This window comes from Strix uralensis, chromosome Z (assembly GCF_047716275.1).
Source record: "Strix uralensis isolate ZFMK-TIS-50842 chromosome Z, bStrUra1, whole genome shotgun sequence".
NCBI classification, from domain to species: domain Eukaryota; kingdom Metazoa; phylum Chordata; class Aves; order Strigiformes; family Strigidae; genus Strix; species Strix uralensis.
This window is the reverse complement of record NC_134012.1, coordinates 22147460-22169846: the sequence shown is the minus strand read 5'-3', so window position 1 is coordinate 22169846 and position 22387 is coordinate 22147460.

Here is a 22387-nt window from a genome sequence, read left to right as displayed (position 1 = left end):
GTTGGAGCAAGTCCAGAGGAGGCCATGAAGATGAGCAGGGGACTGGAGCACCTCCCTTATGAGGACAGGCTGGAAGAGTTGGGGTTGTTCAGCCTGGAGAAGAGAAGGCTCTGGGGAGACCTTATAGTGGCCTTCCAGTACTTAAAGGGGGCTACAGGAAAGCCAGAAGGGACATTTTACAAGGGCATGTAGTGACAGAACAAGGGGTAATGGCTTTAAACTGAAAGAGGGTAGATTTAAATTAGATGTCAGGAAGACGTTCTTCACTATGAGGGTGGTGAGACACTGGAACAGGTTGCCCAGAGAGGTTGTGGCAGCCCCCCTCCCTGGAAGTATTCAAGGCCAGGTTGGATGGGACTTTGAGCAACCTGGTCTAGTGGAAGGTGTCGCTGCCCATGGCAGGGGGTTGGACTAGATGATCTTAAAGGTCCCTTCCTACCCAATCCATTTTATGACTCAATGATTCTAAAGGCACTTCCCTCTTGGAACAGGTTCAGCTCTTCTGTCTTCTCCAACATCCTGAACTGGGCTTCCTAACTCCACCTTGTTCCCTGAACAAAGTTTAAGCTTGGAGTTTATCTCATAGCATTGCACCAAGATGTCAATTAGAGCAGTCTTCCAAATCTGTGGTCCACCAAGGAAGAATACAGAGGAAACTTCATCGATGCTCAAGTCACATGAATTGTGCCATGGGTATAACAATGGAACAATTTCCTTCCCAACATATTGGCCCAAATATGCAGTAAGCTACGAATACTTTTCGGAGTCTTGATTCACTGCAAATGCAGGGATTACTGAGAAAGAGGTAACGAGGCAAGCCAAGAGTTTTCCCATATGGTTTCCCAGTGAAGTCCTGTTGCTCTTTGGCCTTTAGGTGCCAGAAAGCAAATTAACTGCAAGTTTCTAAGTCTGAATGTCTTACTTTTTTATCATTTGAAGGCAAACCTCAAGGATATATTTTGGAACTACCAGGAAAACAGGAAATTATAAACTATAAATTGCAGAGAAGAAAAGAAATTAAAGTTCGTGTAACTATGAGACATTCCCAGAGCCTGTGAATTACTGACAGAATAACTCATACTGGCTGTATGAGCTGTTGTCAATGGAAGTAGATATTTGCAGACAATGAAGCAGCCTGAAGAACAAATAGGTTTTAGCAAGAAGAATTTTTGATTCTGCAATCATAACAGTCTGTGAGTTTTATAAGACAAAAGGAAAATCCTTTCAAGACACACTTTTCAATCTGAAAGTGCAAACAGCTCAGGTTTGAGTAATTTGGGATTAGTAAATTATCCAGACAGTTCAGTGTAGAATACTTGCAGTGTTGAATAGTCAGAGGCCCAAAGAACCAAAGCTGCCATTTAACACAGATTCCAGAAGACACAGAGAGGAATATGTATGTAAACACATATCTACAACTTATGGCATGTGTCTCACAGTAGTTCCTCCATATCTGATGAGAGGAATTAAAGTGGCATAAAGCACATTTTAAGCCTTGTAAAATAATTTATTTTCTAAGGGGACAGCAGAAACCAATTTGGTTTCCTTCTAAAGACCAACTTACAAGTTTGGTCTAAGAGTCAAACTGCAGAGGTCAAGGCAGAAGTCAACCACAGCATCCACTGCTGTGCAGATCCAGGAGATGAATTTTTAATCCTTGTCATCATGTACCTAGAATCATAGAATATCTCAAGTTGGAAGGCACCCATAAGGATCATCGAGTCCAACTCCCTGCTCCCTGTAGGGCTACCTAAAACTAAACGATATGACTAAGAGCATCATCCAGACACTTCTCAAACTCTGACAGGCTTGGTACCATGACCACTTCCCTGGGGACTCTGTTCCAGTGACTGACCACCCTCTCATTGAAGAACCTTTTCTTTTTCCAATGTCCAATCTGAACTTCCCCTGACGCAGCTTCATCCATTTCCTCGTGTCCTATCACTGGTCACCAGAGAGAGATCAGCAGCTCCGTCTCTGCTGCCCCCCTTGAGGAAGTTGTACACTGTGATAAGGTCACCCCTCAGTCTTCTCTTCTCCAAGCTGAACAAACCAAGTGACCTGAGCTGCTCCTCGTAAATCTTGCCTTTGACGCCTTTCACCATCTTGGTTGCCCTCCTCTGGACACACTCTAACAGTTTGATATCCTTCTGATATTGAGGCGCCCAAAACTGCACACGGGACTTGAGGTGGAGCCACACCAGTGCAATGTAGAGTGGGAAAATCACCACCCTCAAACAGCTACTTGTGCTGTGCTTCCAGCACCCCAGGACACGCTTGGTCCTTGTGGCTGCCAGGGTGCACTGCTGACTCATATTCAACTTGCCACCAACCCAGACCCCCAGATCTCTTTCCACGGGGCTGATTTCCAGCCTCTCATCCCTCAATTTGTATGTACAACCATGATTGCTCTGTCCCAGGTAGAGAATCTGGCACTTGCTCTTCTTAAATTTCATACAGTTGGTGATTGCCCAGCTCTCTCATCTATCCAGATCTCTCTGCAAGGCCTCACTACCCTCAAGGGAGTCCACAGCTCGTCCTAGTTTATATTGTTGGCAAACTTACTTAATGTACATTTGATTCCTGTGTCCAGACAATTTATAAAAACATTAAGGAGCACTGACACTAAAATTGAGTGCTGGAGAACCCCCCTGGTGACTGGCTGCCAGGCGGATGTAACCCCATTTACTTTAGATCTTTGTGTCTGACCTGTCAGTCAATTGCTCACCCAACACATTATGGACTTGTCTAGCTGTGTGCTGGACATTTTATCCAGAAGGACACTGTGAGACACAGTATGAAAAGCTTTGTTACAATCCCAAAACACCAAATCTACTGTCTTCCTTTGGTCAACTAGATGGGTGACCTTGTCATAAAAGGAAATTAAGTTAGTTAAGCAGGACTTTCCCCTCATGAACCCAGGCTGGCTATGACCAATGACTGCACTATCTCTCAGGTGTTTTACATTAATTCCCAGAAAAATCTTCTCTATAATTTTACCAAGCACTGAAGTGAGACTGACAGGCCTGTAATTACCATGGTCTTCCTTCATTCCTTTCCTGAAAATTGGGACATTTGCCAGCTTCCAGTAGACTGGGACCTCTCCAGACTCACAAGACCATTAAAAAGTAATGGAGAGAGGTCCTGTGATGACATCGACCAGCTCTTTCAGTACCCTGGGATGAATCCCATCGGGCCATAGATTTATGTGCATCCAGCTAGAGCAGCAAGTCTTGAGTTGGTTGGAAGTTTATCATCTACCCAGTCACAGTCTTCCAACACAGGGCTCCAGGGGTCCCACGGCCCATCATTGGTGTTGAAGACAGAGGCAAAGAAGGCATTAAATGCCTCCACTTTGTTTATGTCCTTATTTGTGAGGTGACAAACCTCATCAAGCAATGGACCAATGTTATCTCCAATTCTCCTTTTTTGCATTAACATACTTTAAAAAGCCCTAGTACTCTTTTAAAAGCTGTACTACCCATACTACTACATGCTAGTGGCAGTTACAGTTCTCAGGCTCTGACCTTCAGTGGACTCAGCAACAAAGCTCCACAAGACAACCATGCATTATGCAGAAATGGTGCTGGCTTCCAGTTTTAGAGATGCTGCTCTTTGACATGTGACATGTCGCAGGCTGGCAGGCCCTGCCCAAGTTCAGGAAAGTTATGGGCAACAAAGCTTTTAAATGTCATCTGCTTCTCTCTCTTCCATACATGTCTTGAATGCACCCAGTATGCTCTGCAGCTCCTGACAGCACTCAGATGTAGGTCTGGGCAAAGACACTTACAAGCATATAGGCTTTCATTTTTTATCTAAGTCTTGCCCATTTTCACAGTCTAACTGGCTCCCTCTCCTAGGTTCTCGGTACAAGAGGTTACTGTCTGTGCAGTACAGGGGCCACAACACCTTCACCCACTACCAGCATTTTTATGGGGAACTAGTCCAGAAGCTGCTTTCCAGCAAGCTGCTCTTCTGATCAACACACGCTCAAGAGCAAGTCCTGATGCTTCAGCAGCAGAATTCTTTCATGACACTTCGATCTAATATTACCCATCTGGAACAACAAGCTATTGAATAGAGTGAAAACAGAAGACCATCAGAGCTGCAAACACTATGTATGAGCATATATTCAATGCTCTGCATTGATCTGCTGTTGTGTTAGGTCTAGATAGAGCTTCAGAAGTGCCTCTACTCTTAGAAAGGTCAACAAGCCTGTGGAAGTTTCAGGATCACAGCAGAATTCATATTTATAACAAATATCAGGGGTAGAGGTAAGAGAAGTGGAAAGAGAGATTGTCCATTAGGGACTTTATCCAACAGAAAAGTCTAACAAAAAAGTTGAGCACACTTGCCATATGAGATAACAAAAGGAACCGTTCTTCTCCTTCTTTCAGTTGACACACTTCTATAAAGCAAATTAGCAAATAAAATGATACTAAAACCTGAACGGCATGGCCTTTGCACTAAATAGAATGAATGTATCTTCCAGGGGAAAAAAATAGTTTAGGTCATTAGCAACAATAATACATAAAGGGTCAACATTTGCATCAGTGCTCACTTTACACAAGATCACATTCTTTACCTAATTTGTTCCCATTACCAACTTTACCAGCTTGGAAACAGAACACTGAATTTCTGTAGGAATCGGAATGGGTTTCCTTCCTCTGCCACTCACGTTGCTGCTATCTTCTCACCTGATGGTCATAGGATTGCTATTTCAGGCCTCAGGGTATTCTCTGGTCAGAATGCAAAGAGTAACATTTCCATAATCTCCAATGGAATTTTAGTACGGTTAAGACTTGTGCAAATATATTTTTGGGCTGCTACTCTTCCATTTACGTAGGAGGGGGAAAAAAAAGTCTTAATCTTTGTTTCCTGCCTCACTGACCCTGTTTCACAACTCCTCATCCTTTTTCATTTGGACAACCGCCACTGCAGCTAGATCTAAAGATTCCCATCAGTTCCTGTGGACAGGAGATTAGGCTCTTTAAGGTCATCTCCAAAACTGGTCTTCAGGTCTTTGCTGAGCCAGTATTACTCTCTTGCTTTTAATGTCACCCGTAAGTTCAATTTTAAATGTTCTCTGGATACACTTCAGCATGAGCCCATAACTGGGAATTAGGGATCACTGTTCTCTAACAACTCAACACTGCTGCCTCTTTCCTGGTGCCTCTGTGACAGGAGCTGAAAATGAACCCAGAGACTCCCCTCTTCATCCCACCCAGCACAGGGCAGCAGCAGCTGGGCGAGTTATCTGTCATGCCTCTGACATAACACCCCAGCCCGTGCCATGGCCACAGCGTGACAGAGTGGGAAGCAGGTGGCACATTTCTACAGGAAGTGCTGGTGCCTTGGCAAGAGCATCGCAGCCAGCAAGTCTGATCATCCCAAGCATGCAGCCACATTTCCAGGCCCCCTCACCATCACTTAAAGAAGCTGTGCTATTCCTGCAGGTGCTCCTGGGACACAGATTGGAAAACAAGTGTTCTGCCATATGGGGCCCTGGGCAGGGAGCCACTGCTGAAGATACGTTTGGCACGTAGGCCTGCTGTTAGGGAGGAGATTAAAGCAAACTGCTATGAGTGGTGAGGGAAGACGAGACTCCCATGTGACATGCCACTAGCAGCAGATCACAGGCAAGTGGTGAGACGGCTTCAAATCTGATTTCCAAGATGAGGGCAGCAAGGCTGCTACAACACTAGAATCTGAATTATCACAAATGTGAGTCTGAAGACGTTACACCTGAGAGATGGCTGAAGGAGAGAGAAGTGATTCAGTACAAACACTCAAGACATCTGTGGTTCACCTTCCTTGCAGGAATACCCATGAACACACCTTCTGTCCTTTCAGCTGTGTACAGGAGACTACCAGTGTGAATGAACGGGAAAATCTCTAACACAGCCATGGTAGCAGATGCATTTGAATAAAGAATTTCAGGGGGAGAAAAGAATCAGAAAATATAGTAATGAATATACAGTCTGTCCACAAATTTAAAAAATGCAATAGATTTCTTCATTAACTCCTTTACAGTAAGTGCACACTATTACTCAGATGTATCCTTAAGTGTGCTTGAGTTACACTATGCATTTGTCTCTCTGCTCACTGCTCACTCACTAATTTCCTTTCAAATGTAGGAACTTTCTTCTGTAATGGCATAACTTAAGAATTGACTTCTTAAATTTTATCCAGAAATAAGATTATAACTGCATACCAAATAGCAAACAGTCACAAGTGGAAAGTTTATGACTAAAAATTTCTACATAGGAATGAGACTGCAAATATTTGTGAAACAGAGGAATTCAACAGAAGAGGGGGCTAAATTAATTATTTACACTTTCAGTCAGAAAAGCTGTGGTTCTAACATAAAATTTTCTTGCAAAATTAAGCTCCACACTGTGTATTGCATTGCATTGCATGATGCTCCAGGAGAATACCTATCTTAATTAAACACCATGTTTTTAGGGTGTTCTAGATCTATTTACAGCCTACATACTAAACTGCCCTTCAGAAAAGATCTGGCACCTTAGAGCTTTGGCAAGAAGGGGAAATTTAGTCAGGTCTAGACACAGATTGATTTGAGCTTTTGAATATTAATAAATAACTTTCTCACATTCCTGGAGTCACCGAGTGCGTAAGTTACTGCTTGCTGTCTATAAGCAAAAAACTTGTCACTGATCCCTTAAATTTGCTGCCACTGATTAAATTAATTACCAACTAAAAATGCAGGTATGCAGTTCATAGGACTTGATTACCTAGCTCAGCTGTTTTCACCAAAACTTCAGTGTGCTCAACATTAACAACATAGTTAGGCAAGAATTCAATGACACAGCATCCAAAAGAATGACACATAGACCAGCTAAACTGTGAGACAACAGAATCACCTCACTGAATCCACTCCCCACATTGATAGACTAGCAGAGCTCTTTCCTGGCAAGACTGACAGCATTTGGAAAAATACAACACTGAATACAATCACTGCAACCTTTAAACATCATTCTCAAGCCAGAGTCAAAAAGATGTTACCAACTTCATGTCACAGGAACTTCAGCTGTGGTACCATTTTATAGTCACTGACACACGTGTCTAAAAAAACCACTTCAATGTTTAACTGTAAGAAGGTTTAGTAACATTATATAGTACAAACACTGAATATGAAAACTGTGGTAGATGAGGAAGAGAACAAACAGTAGGCAACAGCAAGTAACGTAAGGCTGCCTCTCAAGTACCTCATGGCAGCCTGGGTGCAGCCAGCACTTTGCCTTGAAAACTAGCTGCTGAGGTGGCAGGATAGCACCCCATGCTCTGACCACCCTGTTCTACCTGGCTGCAGGAATCCTTGCGGCCAAGTGGGAGCATCGCTTTCAGGGTGTACAGCATGGGGAAGCAGTGCCTGAGGCATTAGCATTTATTAGCAGTCCTTTTGGATGCCAGTTATTAAGAAGACATCATAGAAACAGTGGGGTTAAAAAGGGGACCTCCTGACAACTCCAGATGTGCAGGTAAAGCAAACATAAAGGGACTCCCTGCTCAGTATTATCCATCTTTTTCAGATGCAAGGGACAAACCACTACTTGGAAGGACTTGTGTCATTGCTAAGGGCAAACTGCAACAATTCGTATAGGAGAGAAATGCAGTGAAATGATACCACCATAATAAGACAATACTGGCACCCGGTGGTTTTTAGAACAGGTCATGCTTGGGTTTTTTGTGAGTTTTTTGTTTTGTTTTCATTTGGTTTTTTTGTTGGTTGCGTTTTTTGGTTTTTTGTTTTTTTTTTTTTTTTTAATCCTGTAAGGAAGTGTTTCCTTCTGAAACAGATTCTTGATGCATGTTCCACATTTTGTCAACTAAGATCAGAGTAAAGACTGTGATTTATTCCTAAACAAGAATGCAGAAAGTTTTGTTTCAACTCTTCTTGATTCAGTTTTGGCACTCAGTAATGTCATTTGTTGCAGCAAGAAATAAGAAGATGCAGGAACATTTCAGTCCAATAGAGTTTATGCTCTGCCAAAAGCTAGGCAGAGCAGAGACCTTCAGTCTCCTCTGATTCTGTCCAGGTTCCCATACCAGGACATCAGGTTTTCTACACTCATCTCCCTCTGAAGTTAGAGGATCTGTTGTGCTGGTAGTCCTGTTCTTAACTCACACTTATGCCATGTCCCATTTTGTTGTCTAAGAAAGAATTCAACACAAGACAACATAGTCCCTTAAATTTTTTCTTGGTGCTACGCTAAGAGGAGTGGGTTATCTTTGGTCTACACTAATGTTCTAATAATATTCTAAGGAAAGCCCTGGAGTATGAGTGAAAATAGGAAAAATGCTTTTAGTCCAGTATTTATCACAGAACAAATACTGTTGTGGCAAAACAATTTTTCTTAATCTGCAGTGGTTGACTTATGCAAACAACACCTGCACAGTCACAGAAAACCAGTTAAGCAGTGATATAAACTGAAGAGATCTACATAGCAAGAGCAAAACACAGAAATAAAGAGGGCAGCCATTCTCCACTCTTCTCAAAAAAATCCGAGGACTCAGGAACTACTACCTGCACAGCTGTACCTGGGAGGTGTTTAGAGAAGGCTGCAGGAGAGAGCTCTACACATCCACCCATTTTGTGGATGTGGTGATAAAAAGTCCAAGACTTTTTCCACTTCTTTGAAGTCCACTGAGCCTGTAGATGTCACTTGAAAAACCGGCACTTACAGAGACTCAAGGGAAGAGTCAAGAAAATGCTTGACATATAATAGCTCCTTTGCATTGCAAGAAGCAATCCAAAGCCTACCTCACCTCAGAGAAAGGAGCAGTCAAAAGGACAGGGAAAATAGATCTTGTGAGGGGACTAACAGGAGTGTGGGGGAAAGGAACAGGCACAGCCTTGTTTATGCAGGACTTAAACAATACAAAGAGTTGCAATGTTAAGCAGGGAGCACTGTGACTTTGCAGTGGGAATCCAGGAGTCAGTAGAATAATGTATATATTGAACATAGGAAAGGGCTCTTGGAGAAATACACTAGCAACAGCAACTCTGAAAAGAGCTTTCCTTTGGTTCACACCAAATATAGGTAGAATGATCTTGGGCATGTACATATACACTCTACAGAAGACTCTGTTCTCTGTGCTGCCACTCTGACCTAGGACTGTGGGAAACCAGTTCGTTCAAGGTTATGCTTTTGCCCTCTGGGATACAGGGGGCAACTTGAAGTGGCAGATTCATGGGTTTGTGATAGGAACTTCACCATCCAACCACACCATCATCTTTTGTTAGCTGCAGACCTAGCCAGGCTTCACCTATCAACAACATGACTGCAAGAGCTTCTGCAGACCATTACCAGCATAATGGGCTTATTTCTTTGTTTTAGTTTTAACAATTCTGTCCACAAATTCTGGCTTTTTAGATGTCTGTCTTGATGTAAACCTCCTACAACATATTGGTTTAAATTTTTAATACCCCAATGCATTTAACCTTATTTACAAATGTAAACACATACTTTGCTCAACTAGAACATTTACTGAAGCAGCAATGCAAATAAAATTACACAACTCACAAAAAAACCCACTATAAACTTCACTGATGTTTCTGTCTTTATAACAGCTCTCAGATCCTAAAATACCTGGGCCTTACACCAAAACAGAGAAAAGACATATAATTATCACTTTATTCTGCTTGGCAAAACAGTGTAAAACTGGATGGTTCTGTTGAGTTAGAGAATGATGGGAAAGAACAGTTTACAAGATGAAACTTGTTCGAGCTTGAAACATCCCCCTCTATCTATCTATTCTATCCTTTTTTAAGAAGCACTTGCACACTGGCTCACATTTGACTCAGCTCAGGCAAACACAGTGTTCCAATTTATTTCCATAAGAAAAGAAAGAATACAATAACCCCCAGGTGCATTGCAGGAAAATGGCTTAGACACAGACCTGCATTATATTAGATAACACAGTTGCCACTGGGCATAAGATTATAAGACCCACTTCATCAAGGTGTGTTTTATCTCTTCCTCTTTTTTGCTCAAGCAGTCACACCTCCTTGGACAGAGATGAGTTTTTTATTTAACTGGAAAAGCAATGGAAGAAATTAATTTATTTATTTTTTCATATATGATGAGTTTTCAGGATTATAAATTCCACTGTATTAAATATCTTTCAAACATGAGACCAGATGTCTTCATGTTTACAACACATTCTTTTGGCACAGCTTGTCAAAACACGGTCTGTCTTGGAAAATCTGAATAAGCATTCATTACACCAGTTTTAATAGTTGCTGGTCATAATGTTGATTTATTTGCTCTCAGAGTTGTTGTGCTTGTTCTCCAACTTGTGTTATGTAACACCTGACTTGCTCTACATGTTCCCTGTTGTGATGTTTATCACCTCTGGGGGCTGGGTTAAGGTTATCATTTTGCTGTACTGTGTCACACTGGCTTATGATGAGATAAAATTACTGATCATGAGACTAATCTGGTATTTGTATTCAGCATTGCCGTCATCTCCATAATTTGGGAACCAACTCTCAGAAACTATTAATAATTATAACTTTCACCTTTTTTCCTTGGAGAGACAATCTATGAGGCAGATACCTTCCTCCATCTTCCTCTGGACTGGCAACATAAGGGTGAATTATTTATGGCTTCGTGGGCCCACAACACCCCAGGCAATCCAGGAAGAGATGTAACATAGAGATGGGTTTGTGATTGATGGGTGGATTTAACCATGGACAGGTTATCCATGAATGTGAAACATGCACTGCAATCAAGGAAGCCAAGCAGTTAAAGCATCTCTGGCATGGAGGACGATGGCTGGGCCTTGAAAGAGAAGTCTTATGGTGACAGGGCACCCCAGAAATAATTGAGTCAGACAATGGGACTCATTTGTGAAACAACCTCAGAGACACCTGGGCCAAGCATGGCATTGAGTGGGTATATCACATCCCCTACCATGCACCAGCCTCCAGGAAAACTGAACAATACAATGAATTAAAGACTACACTGAGAACAATGGGGGCTGGGACCTTCAAACATTGGGATACACATTTAGCAAAAGCCACCTGGTTAGTCAACACTAGGGAATCTGCTAGTCAAGCTGGCCCTGCCCAATCAAAACTTTTACACACTGTAGAAGGGGATAAAGGCCCTGTATAACATATAAAAAATATGCTGGGGAAGACAGTTGGGTTATTCCTGCCTCAGGCAAAGGCAAAGCCACCCATGGGACTGGTTTTGCTCAAGGACCTGGGTGCAGTTGGTGGGTAATGCGGAAGGATGGGGAAGTCTGATGTCTACCTCAAGGGGATTTGATTTTGGGTGAGAATAGCCAATGATTTTAACTGTATGGTGTTAAACATTATGTAATACTCTATGCCATCACTATTATGGTTGCTATATGCCATATCAATGGCATTACAATAAAAATTACCCAGATTAATGAAGAATTAATTTTGATTAAACTGGGCAAAGTGCAGCGATGATAGAACCAGAACTGGCTTCAGCATGCAACAATCCCAACACCACACACCATCTCTCCTGCCCTGAAGGACTGCTACAACAGATGGAGCCCAAAGTCATGGACTAAATGAACTCAACAGACATTTCAGATGGACGGCCCATTCTAAGGGAATGATATCTGTGTGTATATATCAAAGGACAGGAAAGTGTGTATTGGAAAGTGTGGGACCTGGACGTGACATAAAAGGTAGAGAATAAGGGGTGGATATGGTCCTAGTTTCAGCTGGGATAGAGTTTATTTTCTTCCTAGTAGCTGGTATAGTGTTGTGTTTTGGATTTAGGATGAGGATAATGTTGATAACACACTGATGTTTTAGTTATTACTGAGGAGTGCTTACACTAAGCCAAGAACTTTTCAGCTCCTCACACCACCCCACCAGCAAGTAGGCTGGGGTGCATAAGAAGTTGGGAGGAGACACAGCCAGGACAGCTGACCCAAACTGGCCAAAGGGATATTCCACACTATATGATGTCATGTTCAGCATATAAACTGGGGGGAAAGCTGGCCAGGGTTCGCTGCTTGAGAACTGGCTGGGCAGCAGTTGGCAGGTGCATTGTGCGTTACTTGTTTTGTGTATTCTAATTCTTTTACCATTATAATTATTACTATTATTATTTCCCCTTCCTTTTCTGTCCCATTAAACTGTCTTTATCTCAACCCATGATTTTTACTTTTTTTTCCTAATTCTCTCCTCCATCCAACTCGAGGCGGGGGGGGCGGGGGGGAGTGGGGAGTGAGCAAGTGGCTGTGTGGTGTTTAGCTGCCTGTTGGGTTAAACCATGGGAATGGCTACAAGTGTCTTTGTTAGCCTAGGCAGTTTAAAACCTTGTAGTTTCAGATTAAGTACTCAAGGGTCCATTCTGATCACAATATCCTAACATGCTCTTTAACTCTGATGCTAGTTTAGCTTCTATTTCTCAGTCCTTTTATACCCAGGAAAACCTAATTGTGCTAGTTTACGCACGTGCTTCATGAATTGGTTTAACTGATGTGCTGTTTTCACTTTTGTAGGGAGACAGGGCTGACACAGTGGCACTGGAAGAACAATGGTATCTTCACTCGGGTAAGGGAGGACACATCTAGAAACCTTTCTAATTCCCAAAGTCAGACTGGGTGCAGTTCTGGGTGACAAGTGAATACACCGCAATAGCTTGTCCCTCACTAAATGCTTCATTTAAGCCTTCACAGGTGAGAAGGAGCCTCAGCTCATGCCACCCTGGCCTTTACTAAAGCCCTCAGTGTCCTGCAGGGAAAGCTCGAGGACTGTTATCGACTGATTCAGCAGGCACCTATGCAGTTTTCATATCTTCTTATGATGGCACAGGTTCACTATCTCTCCTTACTTCCTCCAGATGAGTTTTTCAATAAATTCAAAATGACGTAACACAGACAGGCAAAGAAAAATTCCTTAGCTTAGAAGGGAAAAGAAACACAAATGGGGCTGGGAAAACTAGATTTTAACAGGATGTGCTTAGTGGGTTGAGTGGATGTGATAATTGTAAATGTAGGATTTTTTTTCTTAGATTCAAACATTCAAATACGGATTTGTCTTCTATACTTGTATATTTGATGTAAAAGCCCTCTCTGATTTTTTTGTTAGAAAGATGCAGGTCAACACAAGGATTCAAGAAACCAGTGTTTTCAACAGAACACTTGTCTTACTCTTGCCTCAGGAGGGTGGCCATTAATAGCTGAAACGCCAGTACCTGAGGTAAATTTGCAAGGATTAACAGAATGGAGAGCTGTTGCACACCTGAATTTAACAAACTGTAATCTTACTGGAGAATTTACACTTCTACATAAAGCAAGCAATTAAACAGATGCCATGAGCTCTTAAGTCTCTGTTATTCTTTCAGTCAGTTTAACTTTTTTTCTGAGAAATCACTTAACTTTAATATGTATGTCCAGTTGTAGCCACAGCAGTTACCAATACAGAAAGAATCAGTCCTGTTCTTGTGGCAAAACTCCTTGTGCTGTAGAGGTCCAGAACTTCTACACTGAATTCATGAGGAGGGAACACAATTGTTGCTGAGAGCAAAGCAAGCTGTGGTTTTGTATTCCTTTTTTTTTTTTTTCTTTTCTATTCCCTTAGCTCTGACTCTTGATACAGAAAAACATAGCTTTGCTTCATATTGACTAGACTCTTACTTAAAATCAAAAGCAAATAAAAACCTATATTAAAATTAAATCCCGTGATGTATTCTTTTAGGCCTGAGGAACCTATTTTGGGACTTAGGTAGTCCTTAAGTAAGAACTCAGTAAAGGTTGTTTGTTTGTTTGTTTGTTTTTCCTTGAGACTGTAAATTCAAGAAAGCAAATCTAAGACCTTGTATTTTTCAGCCAATATTGTACAAATTTCTCATGGTTTTTTTTTACGCATGGTGACTTCTTTAATACAGATTTCCAGAAACGCTGCTAATTTTGTAATGCATGGGTTGCTTCTGTTGCTTGTTTTATGATAAAGGCAGGTCCTCCCTGTTCACTGTTTGAGACTTGGCTTTTTTACTGAAGCTTGTAAGGACACAATTCAGAAGGCTGCTGTTTAGAAAACCACGGCAGTTTCAGGAGCTGACTGTGAAATGAGTACTGAACGTGCTATCAGCAATAAGTGATGCAGCAGACAAACTGAGCTGGAGAAGAAAATTTTACATGCTGACAAAAAGTCATCAAAGGAAACCTGCTTTCACAGATACCATTATGACAGCAGGGAATGGGACTCAATGACATGACAGTGATGACTCTGTGCCAGGACTCTCAGTGGTCACAACCTTGCTTCTACCTGTCTTTTGTCCCCTCCGTGCCCTAACTCCAAACTGAATCCTTCTGAAATCAAGTCCATTTTTCTTGGAAACAATTTAACACACTGAATACAAGTACCGCCTTAGTTAGATAGGGTTATAATGTAGGCAGTCAGCACTCTCCAATCGCTGAGAAAGAGACAGCCCAGCAGGAGGTGCAGATGGGAGACTCAAGGGAACAGCTCAGCAGTCTGGTGCTTCCGCAACATCTTCCCCACGGGGCATAGCAGCACGGCACTAAGTCAGGTGCGGAGAATGACGGCATCACACAACTAGCCAGAAACAAGAAGCTCCTCACTTTTCTAAGTTGAACAGTGGCCAGATATGAGGGCAGGGATGGCTGAAATTGTCCTGCAGTAAGTGGTCTAGCACAAACCTTGTGTAGATCACAGCCCACCCCCTGGCCTTTCTCATCTTTCTAGCTGTCTTTCTTCACCGCGACTGTCTCTTAGAGCCCAGATGCTTTGCAGCCTATGTTTCCGGCAAACCACAGGCACACGGGAGGGAACCAAATCTATACTTGGAGTCAAACTTGTGCTCTTCAATGCAACTCAACAGGAAAGGCAGCATGCTCACAATTATTTGAGCCTTGCAACATTGGAGTTATCTCTGCCAAGCACTGTGCCGTAAATTCGGATTAAAGTTACGTGGTTCAGTCAAATGTACTAACATGACGAAATAAAAAACTGACTGCATTTTAAAATTCAAAATCAAGATTTGAGAGTTTCCAAGGCTGCCACTTCCTGTAAAGAAACAGAATTCAGATGATGTGCAAGACAGAGCAATCAGTTAAGCACTATTGAAATAACTTACTATACCAGTTTTATAATACTTATTCTGTAAAGAACACCTCTGAACACTCTAGTCCCTCATTCAAAATAAACCATGAATCTCTGTATTCAGAATGACTTTCTGGTAGCTGCTACTTAGTGCAAAGCTCACCAGAACTATCTTTTTCTTCTCGAAGTGTTCAACTCAGCAGCCAAGAGAAAATCGAAAACCTTTGTTCTATCTATCATTTACTTGTGTCTGCTACTTCAGATGCCCTTCAAAGGCACATGACTCAGCATGGTCCACATGTGTATCAGTTCAAGATCTCTCCTGCTCTTCCTGGTAAAGGGTAGGAAAAGGAAGAGCAAGCAATGGACCTGCTGCAGAAGGAAAGAGGATGCACCTATAAATTTCTACTCATACATACAAAACACATGACTATGTATGACTTCCCTTTGATGTCTGTAACTGCTCTGCCTGCAGAAGCTCACACTATCAACCCCAACCCCCTGTTTAGTGTCACAAAATTGTCACACCCAAGAAACTCATTATATTGACCAAGTTTAGTTGTTTTTTTTTTTTTTCAACTACACTTGGATGTATAAATCAAACAACTGTTGAAATATACATCTGCATGGACACATGCAGGTCTAATGCATGTAGGGAGCGCAAACGTTTTCTAGACATAATTAACAGGCCAACTGGACATGAAGTCTTAACTTTCTGAAAAGGTTTTTTGAACAGATTCAAAGCAGCATTTTAAGTGGTGTTACATTTGCCCTGTGATTTCTAAGGTGACAGGCTGCATCCAGCCTAGCTCAGCCGGAACTGAAAGCTGCCATTATCTAACAGGTTCTTACTGGCCCATATGAAATGAACTGACACAGTTAACTTGACCCACACAGGCCTAGACTCCGGAAAACAGGAACACCTTTTACCCTTAAATAGGGAACAAGGACAGGTGACCAGCAAATACTCTTAATTCCATTCTGGAGTTCAGTCATAGGTCAGTATCTATCTAACAAAGGCATTTTAAGTGTTCCACTGTAAGATTTCTGGAATATTTTGTCCAGTACCGATTTTCACATTTTGAAGTGAGAAATTACAAACTAAATTTAGCTGAAATTCACGCATTTCTGAATGACATCATAGGAAGATGTTGTCACATACTTGATTCCACCAAATGGTACAATGAGATCTTTTGTACAAAGTTTAGCCACACTTAGAACTTTCACTTTACCCCAAGAGCATCTGTTAAGATACAGAAATGATCTATTTCTCAATGATTACTTTCTGTTTTCACTAGTTGGCTGACAGCAGGCTCACTATAATCCAGCCATACTAGTTGACTTTCAAGGAGAAGCCCAGTAACGTACGCATAATCCTATGCAGCATGCAGTTCTTTATATTTTACATTCTTCCTACATCTCCAGTGATCAGAGTTTGGTGAAAGAGAAAGCAGGTTACAAGACAGACAATGAAATCTTTGCTTTAACCTGGCATAGAAAATTTCCTTGTTCTCCTGGGATTAATACTGTTAATCTTGAAAGTGCAATACAAGGATCACTACACGCTTCTGTACTTATCATTACTCATATTAGTCACATCTCTGAAGTTACATAACAACAGAGACTGTGTTATAATAAAATTCAAGCAATGCTGAAGGACTAAAGTCAGAAACCATTTGTTGTGCAGATGACTAACAGAAATGTCAGTATGGCAGCTGTGTTTCCATGGCTGCTCAGTCTCTTTCTTTCTTTGATAATCTTCTGCTTCTCCAGAAGATGTATAGGGACTTTATACCAGCTACTAGCAAATAAGGAAAAGACTGTTTTCTTAGCACTTCCGTAACCATTAATCCATACTTTTCAGTGCACATGTAATCAGCATGTAACTTAGAAATTCCTATAAGAAGTATATTATGTATATAGTATTGAAAACACAGAGTATGTAAATGTGAAGATTGCACATTCGGAACAGAGTATTAAACTTAGGTGTCTAGTTAAGTATTCCCCAGTTGCTAGAAAAGCTCTGCAGTTTCATGTTGACCCCCAGGACCTTCAAGCAGTTGCTTTCTGTGAGTTTTACTTGTATCACACAATCAGCAGCAGACATGCAGCCATGATTTACAGACTCCCACTAGTTCTGCACAGCTGTGAAACCTCAATTTACCATATGCACTGATCTTCTTCACCCTGTACCACAGTCTACAGCCCTGCCTCAAGAACATCAAAGTTACTATGGAACAGAAATGAGAGCGAGTAGAAGCATCTAAAGACAGTTAGATGGCTGCTGCCTTTAACAATCCTGAGCAATCACCGTTACTGACTAGTAAAGTGACAGATCACTGTTGCTAATTAAAGACCATTCATTTTAATAACATTTTGCTGAGCTTTCCAAAGCAATATATACACACCACTTCAGGGTGGTAAGGTTTTTTACATGTGAAACCCAGCTTAGCAATTTGTCTTCACACCACCAACACAGGAAAACACCAGCCCTAGTTTAAGGACATCATGTCCTTAGAGCAGCCTGGCTCAGCCAGGGGGACAGCCATGGGACATTGAATCATGGCACAACCAGGAAGGTTTAAGAATTGTCCTTGAGATCCTTGCTTTATTGAGCAATTCTTGCTCTTCTTTCAGACATTTCTCTGGAAAAGAGCCAGAAAATAGAGAGCCAAAAGACTCTCTAATGGGTGTGCTAGTAAAAAAAATCTATTTGTAAAGGAACTGGATAGAAGACACTGATGTTTTTGTCATGTTGTGTTACTTCAGTTAAGCAATGCCATCTGGGATAAGTTACTGTATGTTTGGTACTGGACCTGTATCTGTCTCCCATGAAGTGCACGTTCCTGATTTAGTATTTTTTCCTATTTGGTTTAGTCTACTGGAACTGCTGCAGCTGGTAATGCTCTAGAAATTCCAGGAAAAAGAGAACTTCTGAACCTATGGCCTTTGTTTTTTTCTGAGAAAGCTCTTGCAAGTTAGACCACACCACACAGTATACATTTTTTTGTATGAGGAAACTTTACTACATGATAATAACCATTTGGCTCATGTAAGCTCTATCCATTTGTCTTTCAACAGAGAGGGCAAACAAAGAAACCAAAGCTGTGTTTTTCACTTTTCTGTCAGATATGGCCACACAGCCTACAGAGCTACCTAATCTGAGCACAAACCATCTTCTCATATTGCAAATTAGGTTGCAAAGCACCAAAAAACCTGAGGAAATCAAATCAGAGGTCCAGGGTTTCTGCAGCTAGCCTTGATCTCCTACTCAGACCTTGAAGAGCTTTGGCTGGTGAGGATGGTCTGGCCATTTCCACAGCGAGTGCAGGACTGTCAACCTCAGGCACATCACTGAGCATCAGTCTTCAACAGAAGCAGCAGCTGGCAAGCACTGAGCATCCACAATGCCTAGGATTGCTTTGTTATTCTTTTTTCTTCTCTGCAGCTCATCCAGCCCTTTATAAACTCAGCCAATTATCACTTCTCTGCTGTACATGGTAGGTAGGGAAGAGGCAGGAGCAGCTGTCAGGACACCGCAGATAAGGATGGAAAGGGAGAGCTGGTGGAAGCCAGCTGCAGACAAGGTTGCCTGACAGCTGAAACTCCCCATAGAAGTAAGTGCTGCCATCAGGAAGACGAAGAGCTTGTAGTAGCTGCATTGCGGGCGCAAGGCAGGCCAGCCCAGCCCAGCCCCGCGGCTGCCCCACACCCCGCTGGGCAAACCCCGAGGGGCCGCCCGGTGCCCAGCCTCAGCCCCTACACGTCTTCCTTCCCTGCGCTGCTGCGGGCCGCTGTCCCCCGACCCGGGCTGCTCGCCATCGCCAGCCGTCCCGCGGCCTGGAGACAGCCCACGCCGCACAGCCTGCCTGCCTCAGCCTCCCCTCAGGCTGCCCGCCGCCATCTTCCCGGGTCACCACGGGCCGCCATCTTCCTTCGGGCCTCAGGAAGCCCGGGGCAGTCGGTACGTTATGCAAATCTGCCATCTGCTGGGGAATACGGGGTAAAGGGAGGCTTTACAAAGCCGTGCTGCCTGCGCAAATTCCGAATGAGTAGTAAATACGAAAATACGGGCTTTTTTGGTCTTCTTTTAGCTTTTGCATGTAGCGCGCCACAATTTCTCCTACACGCATCATGCTTCTTACAAATCCATAGGATTTGGCTTTATTGGCAAAAAGAGTACCACAGCTGCAGGGTTCCCTTTGGCAGCACAGCATCCCGTGGTTTCCCAACTCCCTGCTCGGCTGGGAAACTCAGAAACTCTGCAAGTCTCACGTCTTTCGGAAAAAACGTGCAGCAGCAGGATCCACAGTGTGGGGCAGGCCCAGCAGAGGCCCCAGGCAGCCAGGCCCAAAGACCTGGGCATGGCCAGTAGAAAGTGTATAATCCCTGGAGCCCCACAGGAATTTTGGGGTCTTACAAAGCTCCCCCCCACCTTGGTACCTTGGTCTCTGCCCCACCAGGCTGCAGGCCCTGCTGTTGCCTGGAGGCCTTTGCACATCCCCCCCCAAGCACCAGGACTTCCACCACTCACATTATTTTCTCTTGCTGCCACCGTGCTGTCAACATTGAGAAACATGAAAGCCAAGAGCAAGCCCTGGGAATCAGGGCAAGATTCTCTTCCTTGATCACAGAGCAGCTTCTTAAAACTGAAGGTGCAATGATTTAAAGTCCATCAAAACAGTTTGAAAAATGCTGGCTGACTGTTACTCTCTTCTTTGCAGGAGGTTGCAAAGTTGAGATCCTATCTCCTCAGCTTAATGGAAGCCTTTTCGACAAGCCATTCATTTCTAACCTGAAGAAATGCTGTAGCTCTGAGAAGGAAAGGAACCATACTGATCACATCTCAGCCTATCTGCCGGAGCTCCCCTCTGCAGACATTTAGCTCCAGCTATGATGGTTGTTGCTGACGCTGACGTTTCTGTAATAAAAGCAAAACTGACTTCATCAGTAATAAATAAATCTCATTATTTCAATTGCATGCTAATTTGTACTGAACTAAATTCAATAGGTGACTAAGGAAACATCACCTATGATTATAGATAACTTCAAATTAAATGTTTTATGACAAACAGGTGGATTTTAGTTTGTAACAGGCAGATGGACATTACAGATTGTTACCGCTTCTTTTTACTTCTGGTAACAGGGTAGTAACTACAGGTTCTGGCTCTCATATAAGATGTAGATTCCATTGTTTACATTTGGGTATTTTAGCTATCATTCTGTCAGCAAAAAATGCTGCCAAGGAAACAAAGAAACCAGTCCTGGAAACCACTTGATTGTTGCATGACTGGTAAATTCTTGACAGGTGTTTCTAGATTTTCAAATATAGTCCTTAGTAATTCCTTGGAAAGACAGACTGGTGCCAAGTAACTAGTTCAATGACTTACCTTGTTTTGAATATTTTTTTTGCTGTTGTTTGTCCTCTAAGAAATAAGGAAATAAGAAGCTTTGAACTAGTTTCCAATGAACAAGTTTGCCAGGAATTTTGTGCAGCATTTCGGAAGTTGGTCTGATTTGTTTGGCTTTGTTTTGTTTAGACAAACCATTTGCCTTCATTCTTAATACCTATTTTTTGGTGTTGACACATCTCCTAATTTTGTTGGCATGTAACTGAAAGCCAGCATTGTAACTGAAAGACAAAAAGGCTATATAACAGGCATTTCCTTCCCAGTTATTTAATTCAACATGCAACCAATCTCTGAGAAGCTCAGTGTTCTTAAGAGTTTATGGGCATTGTATGAATGGGATATTTTCACCACAGGTACTTTGACTACTGTCAAATCTCATAGGAATCACATTGATTAAAGAAGCAGTGAATTATACAAATTGCACTTTTGATGCACCACAAAGCCAGTGTGATATTTGCTAGATTTTTCTCATGATAGTTTACAAGAGCTGCATTTAATGGAAAGAACTGCATTTGTATTTGTGTTTGTGAGGGGATGGTATCGTTTCCCATGTTTTAATGGGTATGTGGAATCCTGAGATGTTTGGTGTCACCAAAATATGTTCCTTATGCTTACTCTCACTTTTTCAGTATTTTATATTTCACAGTTCCTACAGAAGATGGTGTTTATTTCTTAGTGTAAAGGTAAGGTTATGTGTAAAAAAAAACCCCAATGCATCTGCTTCTGTACCCACCTTTACACATGTCCAATAGAACTGCGTAAAATTTACTTCATGACTCCATGTTTACATTTTAAATGAAATAATTTTTATCTGATAATCTGCAATGGCTTGATAGATAGCTGCTCTTACTACCCTCCATGTATAAATTTTAATTCCTTCCACTCTTCCCAATGAGTCAGTCAAAGTATCAAGGGCCTAGAATAAGGTATTCAAACGTTAAACATATCAGTGAGAGGTGAAAGTGTGCTGGTGATTCAGAAATACCATATACCTTTTGTATGTGATTCCCCATTGTGTCAGTTACTATTGAAAAATAAAGTGAAGACGGAAAGTGAAGCTTTGATAGATAGAAAACCAGGGAATGCCAAGAAAGCCAGTGGATTTCTGTTGACTAGACCAAAAGACTAAACTTCCAGGTCTTCTGGCTTTCAAGTGCTTAAGCTATGCAGAATTCCAGTCTGTTTCAGCACGAGTAAGTGACTTGCTCACCAAGGACTGAACTGTGGCACTCACCACATATCCTTAGCCTGCACTGTGATCTCTAGCAAGTCACTGAACTTTTCATGCCTTAATTTCCCATCTTTTAGCCCAGACATTAAAAAAGGGCAAATTTTATTAAGCATTGTCTTTTAATACGTTAGACTATTTTGAATCATATCACACGGGCAGTTTTCAAGATGTTCTCAAAATGTTTTCTCATGTACAGACATGCAGAACATTAATAAAAGTCTTAGGATGGCCATAGACATCACCCAGGTACTACAGTGGCTGAGCAGTGGTTAGCAGGTACAGCTCAATGTAGTGGTATTGCCTTCTAAAGCAGAAACTATCCTGTTTGCAGGACAAACTCTATCTTGTGCACTGCTAAGTCAACTGCATACTCTAGAGAGTTATGATTTGGAGCCACCTGATTTAAAATAGAAGGCATTATCAAAGCAGTCACACCAGCCAAGAATTTGAAAGGTGTGATCAGTTGTGCTTAACTGATATTGTCAATTGTTTACGAAGGAACTTCTACTTTCTTCCAGAATAGATCACTGGGGCCTTGCTATTTTATATCTTTAAAGGAGACATTAGATGGATGAAAAACGTTACAAGTAAAGATCTATGAAATGCAAGGAAGAGAGTTTGTTCTTAATTCAACACTGTTCAGAATGTATAATTTCTTCT